This window comes from Triticum aestivum, chromosome 2B, assembly GCF_018294505.1.
Source record: "Triticum aestivum cultivar Chinese Spring chromosome 2B, IWGSC CS RefSeq v2.1, whole genome shotgun sequence".
NCBI lineage: Eukaryota > Viridiplantae > Streptophyta > Magnoliopsida > Poales > Poaceae > Triticum > Triticum aestivum.
The window spans coordinates 797,764,706-797,781,005 of record NC_057798.1 but is presented as its reverse complement, the minus strand read 5'-3'; positions in this window follow the sequence as shown (position 1 = coordinate 797,781,005).

Below are 16,300 nucleotides of genomic sequence, written 5' to 3'. Positions count from 1 at the left end.
GGACCGGAGGTGGGGAGTGTTTTCGGGGCGGGCGAGGCGGTGCACCGCCGACCGCGGGCGGCGGGGGGCTACTGTTTTGCTGGTGGTGGCAGGCGGCTCAGGGGGGTGGAGGTTAAAGATGAACCACAAGCCCTTGATTTCGCATCCAACGGCTGCAAAATCGACTGACCAGAGATGAAAAAATCAGTCAACCGACGTGTAGCCTCACCTTGCTAGTGCGTTCAGTTTCGACAGCAAAATTCAGTTTCGACAGTTAAGTGCAGTTTCGACAGTTAAGTTCAGTTTTGACAGTTAAGTTCAGAGATGAGCGGCTGATGTATTTTACATCTAGCACTTTGTGGTTTTGTATTTTACATTATGTATTGGAGATGCTATTAGAATTCCACTCAGGTTAAGGTTGTTCGTTGTCTCTCTTGTTCTGCTTCATCCTCGACATCGTACAACTCACCGGAGCTGCTCCAACGACGAAACCCTCCATCACAACGGAGTAGTACCTCGGGTTCCATCTCCAGACACCTAAGATCTTCTTCCCCTCCTCCGACAGCAAAGTCAGCCGGAGCATCCTCACCGGCCAACCCAATCACGCTGAGATCGACATGGCTTCGCCAAAGAGGTTGTACACTTGTTGCATCTCTTTTTTACTCTACATGTTATATATATTGTCCACTGAGCACACGAATTTGTTCCTTTAGTGTCTCCTTGAAAGAAAAAACGTAGGAATTTTAATTTTCACTTGTCCTCCTTTTCAAATTCCTATTCATGAAGCACAAGACTAAGAGATAGTAGCATAATACCATTATAACCGTACATTTTCTTGTGGTTTGAATTAATATCACCATGCTTCTTTACATCCTGTGATCTTCCAGTTGTTGTGAATCAAACACCCAGATTGGCAGAAATCCTGTGTTTTTAAATTCTCTGTTTTGCACGTGCATTCCTATCCTATTCCTGTCTATTTCCTATCCCTGCATCGTTGGAATACTCGAATTCAAACGAGCCCTTACATAATTACTTCTCTTACAGATAGTTGTCAAAGAAAACCTTGCGTGGTTTGTCCCGCTCCTGTTGCGCCGTCGTCCACCCCAGCTCAGCTGCTCCAACGACAGAAGGGTCCAGCACAGCAGGGATCTGGCCTCCAGACTGTCTTTCGCCACCTCAGATCTTCTTCCCCGCCGTCGGCAACCATGAAAACTGCATTACCATCATCAACCGAGCAGATGACCTCGAGGACTAACGGGTGCGCAAGAGAGGTCGCACTCTTTCGTATCTGCTTACGTTATGCATCGCTTAATATTACATGCTACTTTATCATCCTGTTTACCGAATAGACTCTGAGTCAGCTCCAAACTAATGGTCAAACTTGAGTTTTTAAATGGTTGTGGGGTACATATCGGGGCCGCTATCAATAGTATCTATGTACTATCTGGTTAATCTCCGGTGTCTACTATGAGTTTCATGTTGGGTGGAAAACAAACAGTAAAGAAGCCGTTATCTGTATTTTTTAACTGAAGCCATTATCTGGCTGCTATTATTGGTTTTGGGTCTATCCACAGGTTGCTACCATCACTCTGGTTTTCTGCATGCACTCCTTACATAATCTCACTATGTTTTATTCCTATGCATGACAGTTATTGTAAACAATGGAACTGAACATGTAGAGCAAAAGAGACGAGCCTTCCATGGCAATAAAATTTCATGCAGACGTCGGTCCATGGTAGGCGCTAAGGCAGCCACCCCCCTCCACGCATTTCAGATTGTAATCGAGAGGAAGATATCTCTTCTGAGGGGGATTCAGAAGGAGAAGACAACTCCTATTTACCCCCTGAGGTCTTTGCTCTAACTTGGCATGTTGATGTTGGTTATATCATGCATATGGTGGCTTGCATTGCTTACTTTATACATCAAATATGTCATCTGCTTAGTTTAGACATCCTTTGTGCGAATGCCATCTGTTTAGTTTATTCATCGTTTATGTGAATTATGGAACGCCATCTTGTTTAGCCAGGCATCATATATGTGAATTTTGCAATGCCATCCTACTTAGCCATTCATCTTATATGTAAATTATATCAGGTCATCCTTTTTTCCGTTACATATTACATTTGTCAACAATGTTAGTACATTCAACTGCTCTTCATGTGCATCAGCCATTTGACACGGTGCTGGCAAATTCTGGAGTAAAAACAAGGTCTTCAAAGCAGACTATGCTATCTGACGAAGCGCATATCTCGTTGGTTACGGATAGCTCCTCATAGGAGGATTCAGAGACAGATGACCTGTCATATCCCCCCCCCCCGAGGTGTATGCTCTAACTTGGCAGGGTTATGTTGCTCATATCGTGCGTATGTTGTCTCGCATTGCGATGTCATTTGATTAGTTTAGACATGCTTTGTGTGAATGCCACCTATTCAGTGTCTAATTACCATATATGTGAATTATGCATTGTCGTGTTGTTGCAAGACATTATATATGTGAATTATACAATGCTATCTTGTTGCAAAGGCATTATATATGTGAATTATGCAATGCCATGCTGTTTAGCCAATCATCATGTATGTGAATTATATCATGCTATAATATTTTTGTATTACGTGTTCCATTTGTCGACAACGTTTGTATATTCAACTACTCTTCCTGTGCATCAGCCATTTGAAGCGGTGATGGAAGTATCTGCAGTGAAAACAAGGTATCCAGAGCAGACAATGCTACCTGCTGAAGCAGACATCTTGCTGGTTATAGAAAGGTCCTCAGAGGAGGATTCAGAGACTGATGACCAGTTCTATTTCCCCCCTGAGGTCTATGCTCAAACTTGGCAGGGTTATATTACCCATGTTATGCATGTTGTCTTGCATTGCTTAGTTTTTACATCATATATGGATTGCAATCTGCTTACTTGCTTACTATATAAATCATATATTTGAATTATATCATGCCATCATGTTTACATAGTACATACACATCGTCTATCTGAATTATGGCATGGCAATCCATTTACTAAAGACATCATATAGTTATATCATCTCATCCTGTTTAGTGTTTACAATCATCATATTTTTAATTATGGCATTCTATCCGTGAATGTATGTGAATTATGGCATGCCAACCTATTTAATAAATACATTATATAGTTATGTCATGTCATCCTGTTTACATAGTCTCATATTTTGAACTATGTCTTTCCATCTTTTTTAGTTAGCCATCATAATGTGAAATTGTGTCATGCTATCCTGTTTAGTTAGCCAAATATGAATTATTTCATGCCCTCTTTTATTCCCCACTATCCATTGCACCTGTCTATCATACAATGTCTATATTTTCAATTACTTTTCTTCTTTATCAGCCATTTGAATTGGAGAGCGTGATGGCCGTATCTAAGGGAGTAACAACACGGTCTTCAGAAAAGATAGTGCTACCAGTTGATGCAGATAGAACCACGGTTGTACTTGCCCAAGGACCAGATCCACCACACATAACCCAGACTCTCGCAGATTGTACCCCTACCCAGTTGGACAGAGAACCAGCTACACCCCTTCTAACCCCAACCCTGGCAGATAGTACCCCAGTTCCAGTTGACACAGCACCGTCTCCACCACAGAGCACCCAAACACGAGCAGTTAGTAAGGGAACTACAGTGCCCAAAGCACAAGGACCACCACTCCGAATCCCAACTCAACGCTTAAAGGAGAAAAAGATTTGTTCTCAGGTCAGGTTCTGTAGTTATTCTTCATACTCCTTTGCTCTTGCATTACTGTATTTACTCATACCAACTATTTTCAAATTTGAAGGATGGAACTGAAACTCCAATGGCGCAACAGGTATGTTTTAAACCTGTTTCTTTAACTAGTTTGCTGTTGTAACCTGATGTATGTTGATTTCAGTCTCAATTGAATAAACAGTTATGTTCCATGTCATGCACATTACAAGTGTTGTTATTGCTCTATAGTTACCCACACTTATATTCTGTCTATTCTGCTTTGTATTGAACAAATATTATTTGAGCTGTGTCTCTATCTTGATTTGGCAACAAAAACTAGAATGATATAGACCATAAAGTGACCATGGTACATAGATATATGTTTGTTTCATGCTGTTATCCTATCCACTTTACAACTAAACTCTTTTAGAATGCGGATAAAATATTGGAGAACAGTACCGCGTTATCCAATGGTAAAGGAAGTAATGCATATAAGGTTCAAGATAGTGAGACATCCCTGTTGGTCTCCAAGAAAGCTGATAAAAACTATCTTGGCGACAGTGAGAGAACCCAAAAGTCTTGTCTTGATGTAGTGTTCGAGTTACTGTCCACTACTGCTGGCAGAAGCTCTTTGAACTCGCTGCCTGAATCAGTTCGTCTTCTTGAGTCTCAACTTCAAGTTGAAAGACATCGATCAGATGTGCTGCGACAGGAAGCTGAAGGACTAAGGAAGTCCCTGCAGAATTCAGATGCATATTTCCTGGTGCAGCAGCAAGCGCTGGAGGATTTAAGCGCCAAACAAGAGAAAGTTAATAAGCTTGCTAAGCATCTTGCCAGCATTATGGGTACCCAGGATATTGTTTCTTGAGATCTTCTGAAGTCGTTTCAGTTTTGGATTTGTTTTGCTACGGCGTTTATTGCGCTGGTCGCCAACTTTGACAACCAGTTTATATGATATGCTGTTTTGTTCCCTATATTTGCACTGGTGGCGAACTTTGATGCCCAGTGATAGCCTAGCGTTAGTTGCTTGCTTATTTATTTCCTTGTTGTCTTGTTTATTTGTTTGCTTGTAGTCATTCTAGTTCTTTTTCCGCGGTTTGCTAGTGGCTACAATAACCTAATTTTTAAAACTAGGCCACAATAACCATGGGGTAATATTTACTGTAGTGACATTGGGCCGCCTACTGGCCGTAGAAACAGTGGGCCTTCTACGGGCCATAGAAACAACGGGCCTTCTACGGGCCGTAGAAACAATGGGCCTTCTGCGAGCCGTATCATCAATGGGCCTTATACATGCGATATGATCGATTGGCCAAACATGGGCCAAACAGACCGCATTATGGCCATAAACGGGCTAGAGTTGGAATCGTCCGTTCATGGGCCGACCATAACGGGCCATCGTTAATAGGCCATATTTGATGACGCTATGAAAATGGCCCAACGTACTAACGGACCACAAATGGGCCGACTGTAACTACGAGCTGAATTTGGCCCACAAGCAGAAAATGACAGTAACCGGCCGTAAGTAAATGAATGCTGGAAATGAGCCCAAGAATAAATGGGCTCTGAGAAGGCCGAACGATAACATGGGCTGGAAACGGCCCAACGGAATAACGGGCCGTTAATGGGTTTAAGGTGATACACTGTTCATTACGGGCCAGTTTCACCACGGGTCGTTAATGGGTGTAAAGTGATACACTGTTCATTACGGGTCAGTTTCACCACGGGCCGTTGTGACACTCCAAAATTTTTTGTGGCTTTTGTTTTCAAAAGAAAACCATTTTTGGTTTTTGGGCTTTTTTTTGGTATTGATCCTTTCTAAATTTTACCATGCCTCCTATGGTGAAATTATCCGAAACCCCCCTTCCACTTTGGTTCAACCCAAACATTCTGTCCAAACTAATAAAATCCACTTTTGGATTTTATTCCATTAAATTCATTCCCCAAAATAATTCTGTCCCTCACTTGGAGCCTAGGTAGTTTGCAAAGCAAGTACCTTAATGCATTTGGTTTTTGACCTCAACTCAACTCCTCTCGATAGTCCCTTGTACCCACAACCTAGAACCATCTTGATCCACTCCTCTTCTTTGCAAATATTTCAAATTTCACTCTCTGCAAGTTTGGACCAGATTTGCCAAATTTGGTGAAATTCATATCTACACTGCTCAAAAAATTCCACCAAAATTCAGGCCATCTCTAGCTGCAATGAGAGACCACTCCACCAAAAACCAGCTCAAGGAAAAATCCCTACATGCCAAAATCATTCTGTCGAACACCTTGCATGCACTAGTACTGTTCACATTCAGTAAATTCAGAAATGCAGTGTCGTTTCTCTGTCAGATTTCAGTCACAAGTTCACAGTGCACTTGGCACGTTGCTCTCATCCTATCCTCCTTGTCCGGAGCTTCACACGCGTGCTTGGCGCGTTCCTGGCGTCGGTGGCACCCTGGCCCGCCTGCGCCGGCGTGCTTTGCGGCGGCAGAGCCACCGTAGCGGCCGACAGGGAGCAGAACGGCGGCATAACGCCTTTCGGCGCCGCCCAAGCATCCTGGTAGCTCCGCGTGGCCACCTCCTTCCCAGCACACGCATGCGGCACCGTCGCCATGGCCTAGCGCGCAGAGCGCGTTCTCTGCCGCCGACGGGCCGTGCGGCCGTTCCGTCGAGGGCAGACCGTAACCAGCCCTCCCGTGCTGAGTTGGACACGGGAACAACTCCAATACTCCACCTAGGCGATGCTCACGCTCCTAAGCCGACCGTCCAGCCACAGCGCCTCCGTAATCAACTCACCGGACTTATCCGTTCATGGCAACCGACTCGGGCCGTCTATATATAGCACCCCCGAGCTTGCTTTCGCTCCCGCACGACTCCACCACCTCACCAGACCCCACCTAGCCACTGGACGAGCGTCGAGGGGCTTTTCTTCCTTGACTCCGACCACCTCCGTCCACCTCGGGCTCCGGCATTGTTCTCTCCGGTGAGAACTTCTCCGCCGCCCTGCTTTCGCCTATAGCCTCGTACCACCTCCAGTAAGATAACCCCCACTTCAATTTTGACCCCGCAGCTCTCTCCGGCGAGATCCTCGACTGCCCGAACCGCCGTCCGCCAGAGCAAGGGCCGCCGTTGACGTGGTGCTCGCCGACGACCTCTGCCACCACCCACAGACGCGGAAGGGTACCCTGATCACGAAGGTAACCCCCGATCACCTTGCCTCGCCGTGGATCGCCGCCGGCGACCACCGCACCTCTCGGCACCGTCGCGCTCTGTTTTCCCCCGTTTGAAAATTCAAACCTGACGGGTGGAGCCCGCCTGTCAGTCTCTCAGCCGTTTTTTTAAACGAAGCGTTTTCTGGACTTTTCCGCAGAACCCCCTGGAAACTTTCTGTTTCATTACAGATGGGTCCTTGGACCAAAACTCTTATAACTTTTAAACAGAAAAGTATTTTTGATTGATTCTTTTTCTATTCTCTTTATATTTTTGTCTAGTTTTTTAGCAGATTTATTCGAGATTTTATTTGGAATAATTTTTGTACACTCGCGGTATTTACGTTACGTGCATATTTTTCTTATACCGTAGATTCCGGAGGAAGCGACGGAGCTGCAAACTTCGCACAGTTAGACTCCGACTACTCCGATCCAGGCAAGCATGTTTGAACTATTGATATGATGTAGTGCTTGTTGCATGTTTGCATTCTAGCATAGTCATGGCATATTTATGAGCATTTCTTTGAACGATATATTTCATGCTCATAAGTGGAAAGAAAGTTTCGGAAAGCCATATGTTGTTGGATGCATATTGGTAAGGCCATGAGATGGCATGAGGATGGGTAAGATGGCAATGTTGTGACATGCCAGTCTTATGCCAGTCCATTTCACAGCAGTGTCAACATGATTAAATCATATTCCCTTTCACTTCCTTCCTGGTACACCAAGTAGAGAGGCCGAGATGAGGGTTCCATGGCCCTGGATTAAAGCCCGTCATCCGGTCAGGGGGCATGGGTGTTTCCGGTTGGGACCGAGAGGGGGGCACCCCTTAGAGCGCGCGTATAGAAATTTGATCCCATGCTATTCGAGGTTGTGGCCTCCCCGTCTCAGAGTTTTTCTTGGACGTTGCCTAGGGTGATTCTTGGCATCGTGAGGTGGAATGGGTGTGTACTAGTTAAATGTGTTTCTTCCGAAATACCGTAAACGGAACTAGTCCTTCGTGACTACGGAAATCCGTTGGCTGTGGACAGTAAGTACAAACTCTGCAGAGTCTCAGCTCCTTTAAATCATCTTGTACTTGTTCAAGTACTATATTCATCTTATCTTGTCAGGTATCAGTCTCGGTGACAAAACTCCGGTGGAGTACTTGGTTGATAAATCCGGTTAAAAGATTATTCTTGTGGATGGACGAATCCTGTTATTTACATTTGTTATAAGCCCTGTCTGTGATGTCGCTCAGACGTCCGACGGTGGCATAATTGTTATTTACATTCGTTAAAAGTCCTTTATGTGATGTCGCTCAGACGTCCGACTGTGGCATTTCTTTTCAAACCCTGTCTGCGATGTCGCTCAGACGTCCGACGGTGGTATTTCTTTTAAAGCCCTTTATGTGATGTCGCTCAGATGTCTCACTGTGGCATTTCTTTTCAAGCCCTGTCTGCGATGTCGCTCAGACGTCCGATGGTGGCATTTCTTTTTAAGCCCTTTATGTGATGTCGCTCAGACGTCCGACTGTGGCATTTCTTTTTAAGCCCTTTATGTGATGTCGCTCAGACGTCCGACTGTGGCATTTCTTTTTAAGCCCTTTATGTGATGTCGCTCAGACGTCCGACTGTGGCATGCCTTTTTTTATTTGTTGCTTTGATTTGTTTACCTTTTGTGGCGTCGCTCCAGACACTCGATCTGTTTTCGGATATTTATGCTACCCTATTAAATCTTTATCATTGTATTGAGCATTATTATTTTTTCTCATGACGCATTCATGCATGCATTTATTATATCTTTTGTCCGAACTGTCTTGCGAGTACTTTCAAAGTACTCACCTGGCTTGTTGATTTGGCCAGATGTTGACGAAGGCGATCTCATGGATGAGGAATTCAATAGCGAGTCCGACGCCTAGAGGAGTCCCAGTCAGTCCCGTGCGATCCTGTTTTGGTCATTGTATCATATCCGCTTCCGCTACCCCAGAATAAATCCATCGAGCCTCACCTTGACGCTCGATGGGCTGCCAGTAGAAGTCAAGTTATCCTCCACCACTTTTATTGCGAGCTAGTAGCATACCGCCACACCCTTGTGCCATAACCGCCTTTATGTAAGATACTGGCGAGTTTGTAATAAATTGTTGAGCAGCCTCAGCTCGACCCTGTAATATATTTGATGCTACTGGTCCTCTTTTTATCAAGTATTTGTCTACCAGAAAGGATGACTTTTCCTATACTAGGTATTAAAGATCGGTTTTATCAATAAACATTTTATTGAAAAGCCAGTCATGACAGACTTGGTACCAGAGCCAGGCTGACTGTAGGAAGCCACTAGGTGCGATCGCTAATCAGTTATTAGCATGATAGAGTTTATTCATGTGTTTACAAATGTAGTCATTTTTTCTGACAGTCAGCATAAAATTTATGATCTGATCACTCAGAATTTTTGCCTACTTTTGTAGATGGCCGGCGACGAATGTGAGTCACAGATGTTCGCCAACGTGCCTGAGGGGTTCGTCAAACTCCTCTCCTTCATCGTTCAGGTCGCGATGGGGCCATCCGTGCACCCAGTCTTCACGCTTTATCCACACAAGATCAACGACAGTCTGACTATGCACCAGGCCGCGGTGCAGTTCAGGGGAGGTCATGGTGAGATACGCCGCCTCCGATTCGTGGGAGAGCCATGCCTACAGAAAGGCATGCTATGTAGATGGCTGCCCGCGAGATGATAGCTCGTCTTCGGGATGTTCTTCCTGCAATGAAGACCCGTCGCTACCGCTACCTTCCATGCCATGTGCCTTACACCTGTCACTACTCATTCTCTTGCCCCAGAGGGGAGCGAGACGAGGCTTTTGAGATGCTTGTCGAGTACCTCCGAGCCCTGGAGGCAGCTTTCGACTACATGGTGGACGACCTCGTAGCTGCACGCATGGACTCAGTTCATGGCTGTGCTGCTAACAGGAGGGAACTCCTACACACTGCTCCACCACTGACTTTTGTCTCATCCGCAGCTTCTCATTCACCTACCATTCTCGCCACTGCCCGTCGTCTGCCTACCACAAGGGAATTTAACCAGGCTATTGCACCCACTCCCGTCCGCTCTGCACCACTTGTTGCACCCACTCCCACACGTGCTACTCCACCTATTCCGCCCACTCGTATTCGTGTTATTCCACCTACAGCACCTGCTCCATCAGCTCAGCGCAGCGTTTCCCGTCTGGAACCTATTAGCGAGGAGGAAGTTGATTCGCCAGCGTCTCTGCATCTCACCCTCGGCAGGCCAAGGGAGATCCTCACCATCTCCGACTGAGTACGCGTAGCCGCCTTGCGACGCAACGACTTGTGTGATATGTGTATATGTACATAGGTTGTCAGAAGTAGCCTGTTTGCGCATCATGTAGGATCTGGAGAAGTGCACTAGTTTCAATAACATGTCAGGATTTATGTACGCATATCCTGAGTGATGTAATGTATAATTATGCTCGCGTGTAAGATATGTAGTAGTCCTTCTCCGCGCCCAAATGTGTATTTGGTTTTTCAAGTGTGTGATTTTATTGACTTTTGCGACTCTCTTTCCTGTCTTATGAGTTTCACCAAATGTATCCCCAGAGTGAAAGATGTCTCGTCCTTGGACGCGCACTATGCCAAATCAGCCAGAAGAAAATTATGGCACACTGCAAAAGCACAATTTCACTCAGGGACAGACAAGTCAACAGGACAGTGAGACAACGTTTACCCAAGTATGTCGTCTGTATGAGCAGAGTCAGCAACAACACTAGGAAATGATGAACCAATTCATCAATATGGGAAATCACCGTGGTCAGTATCAGCCGCAATCCAAGTTGTCTGAATTACAGAATACGCGTCCTCCAACTTTTTCTCATACTGACAAGCCTCTTGAGGCCGAGGACTGGCTTCGGGATATGGAAAGAAAATTAATCATTGCACAGTGTTCAGACCAGGAAAAAGTATTGTACGCACCACATTATCTCACAGGAGCAGCCGCATCGTGGTGGGAAAACTTCCTGCACATGCACCCCAATGAAAATGAAATCACATGGGAAAGTTTCAAAGAAGGTTTTCGTGGGGCACATATTCCCAAGAGCGTCATGAAAATCAAGAAGAAATAATTTGATGATCTCAAGCAAAGGGCCATGACAATGTCAGAATATAACAGCCAATTCACTCTGCTGTCTCGATACGCCAATGAAGAGCGCATGACCGAGAGCAAGAAGATGGAGAAATTCTTGGAAGGCCTGGCACCCGCCCTTAGATGCCAGCTGGTTGTGCACACCTTCCCAGATTTTAAAACACTGGTGGATAAAGCCATTACCCTGGAAAATGAGCGACGTAGCCTGGAAGATTTCCGCAAATGAAAAAGGGACCAGACTACTTTTGCTCGCAATCACAGAAGCAAGAAGGAATTTCAGAAGGGGGATTCACACAAAACCCCGACGAATAATTCACGCTCAGCCAAGAATTTTCATGCAAGAGACAAGGAGTTCACATATCGCCCAGGCGTTACTTGTTACGCTTGTGGAGAAGAAGGGCACTACGCCAAGCAGTGCCCCAAGCCAAGAAATTCAACCCCAAAGCCTAACAATGGTGGAAATAATTCAGCGCCAAAGCGAAACAATTTCAACCCCAATAACAACCACCGGAAGGGTCACCTGAACCACGTGACAAAAGAGGAAGCACAAAATGCCCCAGATATCGTACTCGGTACGTACCCTGTCAACACAATACCTGCCATGGTTTTGTTTGATTCTGGAGCTTCTCACTCATTCGTTTCGAAAGATTTTGCTTTGCAAAATAATTTTTCGATGCTCCCTTTGGAAAAATCAATGATCATCAAGTCCCCTGGAATTAAGCAAGTGACCCAGAGTTACTGTCAAGGCGTGGTAATTGAATTTGAAGGACTGAAGTTTTACGCCAACCTTATTGTATTAGAAAGCAAAGGACTGGATGTCATCCTAGGGATGGATTGGTTAACCACCAACAAAGGTTTTATTGACTGCTTCAACCGAACCATGATTCTCACACACCATCACGGGAAGACAATAAAAGTTTCAACCCAAGAGAGACAAATACCTCGGCAACCAAGATTAAACAAGGTGGACGTTTCTGAGATAGACAAGGTTCCAGTAGTATGTGAATTTCTAGATGTGTTTCCAGAAGAACTACCAGGCATGCCACCAGACAGAGAAATAGAATTCAGCATTGAGCTAGCACCCGGAACCGCTCCCATTTACAAGAAACCATACAAAATGGCACCATCCTAATTGGTAGAGCTGAAGAAGCAAATAAAAGAATTATTGGAGAAAGGATACATTCGAGCCAGCTCCTCACCATGGGGTTCTCCAATTTTATTTGCCAAGAAGAAGGATGGAACACTGAGGTTGTGTATTGACTATCGAGCTCTTAACATGGTCACAATCAAGAACAAATACCCAATGCCTCGAATAAATGATTTATTTGATCAGCTCGCTCAGGCCAAAGTCTTCTCAAAAATTGACTTGAGATCAGGATACCACCAATTAAAAGTGCGAACCGAAGATATTCCCAAGACAGCTTTCACTTCTAGATATGGACTGTATGAGTTCACAGTGATGCCATTTGGGCTAACCAACGCCCCCGCATATTTTGTTCACCTCATGAACAAAGTATTTACGAAGTATATGGACAAGTTCGTTGTGGTATTTATCGATGATATTCTGGTATACTCCAAAACACCAGAAGAGCACGCCGATCACCTCAGGATTGTACTAGGAGAACTCAGGAAACATCAACTGTACGCCAAATTCAGCAAATGTGAATTTTGGCCAAGACAGGTGGGATTTCTGGGCCACGTGCTAACCCAAGAAGGTATTGCGGTAGACCCGGAAAAAGTCAAGGCCATACTTGGCTGGAAACCACCAGCTAACGTGACGGACGTACGGAGTTTCTTGGGGATGGCAGGCTATTATCGGAGATTTATTGAAGGATTGTCCACCATAGCGAAGCCAATGACGCAGTTGCTCAAGAAAGGCAAGAAGTTTGAATGGACAGAAGCCTGTGAGAAAAGTTTCAAAGAGCTAAAAAGCAAATTAACAACGACACCAGTATTAATTGTACCAGACATACACAAGAATTTTGAGGTATATTGTGACGCATCCCGAAAAGGACTAGGATGCGTACTGATGCAAGAAGGCAAGGTAGTTGCATATGTCTCCAGACAACTCCGCAAGCATGAGGAGAATTATCCCACTCATGACTTGGAATTAGCAGCGGTCATCCATGCACTCAAGGAATGGAGACACTTTCTACTTGGAAACCGTTGTGAAATATACACGGACCATAAGAGTCTTAAGTATATTTTCACACAGCCGGAACTTAATTTATGGCAATGACGTTGGTTGGAGTTGGTAAAGGATTATGATGTTGGAATCCACTATCATCCTGGAAAAGCAAATGTTATGGCTGATGCCCTGAGTCGGAATCCCAGCACGGACGACGACAGTATTCCAAAGTTGAGACCAGAATTTCAACAGGAATTTGCCCGACTCAATTTAATAATGGTTACCGAAGGCAGCGTGGCAAATTTGGAAGTACAGCCTACCCTGATGGAGAAGATCAAGGAAGCCCAGCATGGACACCCCAGCATTGATGGCATAAAAAGGAAAGTAAGTTTGGGCAAGGCCTCGGAATTCAACGTAGATAAGCAAGGAATATTATGGTACGGGGAAAGAATCTGTGTACCAAATATCCAGGAGCTCAAACATCAGATTTTGTCTGAAAGCCACACTACTCCGTATTCAATCCATCCTGGAGGGACAAAGATGTACAAAGACCTTCAAGAAAATTTTTGGTGGCACGGTATGAAGAGAGATATAGCCACGTTTATTGCGTGTTGCGATTCTTGTCAACGCATAAAGGCCGAGCATCAGAAACCAGCCGGGCTGTTACAGCCAAACAAAATACCCAAGTGGAAGTGGGACGAGATCGGAATGGATTTCATTGTTGGACTACCACGGTCACGAAATGGAAATAATGCCATGTGGGTTATAACCGACAGGTTAACCAAGGTGGCACATTTTATTCCGGTGAAGACAACTTACTCCACTCAGAGACTAGCCAGACTTTATCTTGCCCGTATCGTCTGCCTGCATGGAGTCCCAAAGACTATCATATCTGACAGAGGCAAACAGTTCGTCTCTAGATTTTGGGATCACCTACAACAGGCACTGGGTACCCAACTAGCTTTCAGCACCGCATACCATCCCCAGACTGATGGGCAGACTGAACGTGTAAATCAAATTCTAGAAGATATGCTGAGAGCCTGTGTTCTCACCTACGGGACCTGTTGGGTGGAAAGCTTATCATATGCAGAGTTCGCATACAACAACAGTTTTCAAGCCAGCTTGCAAATGGCACCCTTTGAAGCTCTGTATGGCAGAAGATGTCGTACCCCGCTAAATTGGTCAGAGACTGGAGACAACCATATCTTCGGCCTAGATATGCTCAAAGAGGCTGAAGAGAAAGTTAAGACGATTAGAGATCGACTCAAGACCGCTCAAAGTCGGAAGAAGAGTTATTACGATCGAAAGCATCGGGAAATCAGTTTTGAACCCGGAGAGTTTGTGTACCTAAGAGTATCTCCTATGAGAGGTCTGCAACGATTCAGGATTAAGGGAAAGCTAGCACCAAGATTCATTGGACCATTCCGTATAATGGCCCGAAGAGGCACGGTAGCCTACCAGCTAGATTTACCCAAGGAATTATCCGATGTCCACAACGTGTTTCACATCTCACAATTGATAAAGTACGTAAGCAACCCAGAGAAGCAGGTATCACATGAAAATATTGACTTGCAGCCAGACCTCACCTATCGGGAGCACCCAATAAAAATATTGGAAGAGTCGGAGAGAAGGACCCGACGGAAAACCACCAAATTTTTCAGAGTTCAGTGGAGCAACCACACCGAGAATGAAGCAACTTGGGAGAGAGAGGATTTTCTTTGGACAAAACACCCACACCTGTTTAAGGATCAGCTGAAATCTCGGGGACGAGAATTTTCCTAAGGGGGTAGGAGCTGTGACACTCCAAATTTTTTTGTGGCTTTTGTTTTCAAAAGAAAACCCTTTTTGGTTTTTGGGCTTTTTTTGGTTTTGATCCTTTCTCAATTTTACCATGCCTCCTATGGTGAAATTATCCCAAAACCCCCCTTCCACTTTGGTTCAACCCAAACATTATGTCCAAACTAATAAAATCGACTTTTGGATTTTATTCCATTAAATTCATTCCCCAAAATAATTCTGTCCCTCACTTGGAGCCTAGGTAGTTTGCAAAGCAAGTACCTTAATGCATTTGGTTTTTGACCTCAATTCAACTCTTATGGATAGTCCCTTGTACCCACAACCTAGAACCATCTTGATCCACTCCTCTTATTTGCAAATATTTCAAATTTCACTCTCTGCAAGTTTGGACCAGATTTGCCAAATTTGGTGAAATTCATATCTACACTGCTCAAAAAATTCCACCAAAATTCAGGCCATCTCTAGCTCCAATGAGAGACCACTCCACCAAAAACCAGCTCAAGGAAAAATCCCTACATGCCAGAATCATTCTGTCGAACACCTTGCATGCACTAGTACTGTTCACATTCAGTAAATTCAGAAATGCAGTGTCGTTTCTCTGTCAGGTTTCAGTCACAAGTTCACAGTGCACTTGGCACGTTGCTCGTAGCCTATCCTCCTTGTCCGGAGCTTCACACGCGTGCTTGGCGCGTTCCTGGCGTCGGTGGCACCCCGGCCCGCCTGCGCCGGCGTGCTTTGCGGCGGCAGAGCCACCGTAGCGGCCGACAGGGAGCAGAACAGCGGCATAACGCCGTTCGGCGCCGCCCAAGCATCCTGGTAGCTCCGCGTGGCCACCTCCTTACCAGCGCATGCATGCGGCACCGTCGCCGTGGCCAGGCACGCGCAGAGCGCATTCTCTGCCGCCGACGGGCCGTGCGGCCGTTCCGTCGAGGGCAGACCATAACCAGCCCTCCCATGCTAAGTTGGACACGGGAACAGCTCCAATACTCCACCTAGGCGATGCTCACGCTCCTAAGCCGACCGTCCAGCCACAGCGCCGCCGTAATCAACTCGCCGGACTTATCCGTTCACGGCAACCGACTCAGGCCAGCCATACATAGCACCCCCGAGCTTGCTTTCGCTCCCGCACGACTCCACCACCTCACCAGACCCCGCCTAGCCACTGGACGAGCCTCGAGGGGCTTTTCTTCCTCGACTCTGGCCACCTCCGTCCGCCTTGGGCTCTGGCATCATTCTCTCCGGTGAGAACTCCTCCGCCGCCCTGCTTTCGCCCGTAGCCTCGTACCACCTCCAGTAAGATAACCCCCACTTCAATTTTGACCCCGCAACTCTCTCTCCGGCGAGATCCTC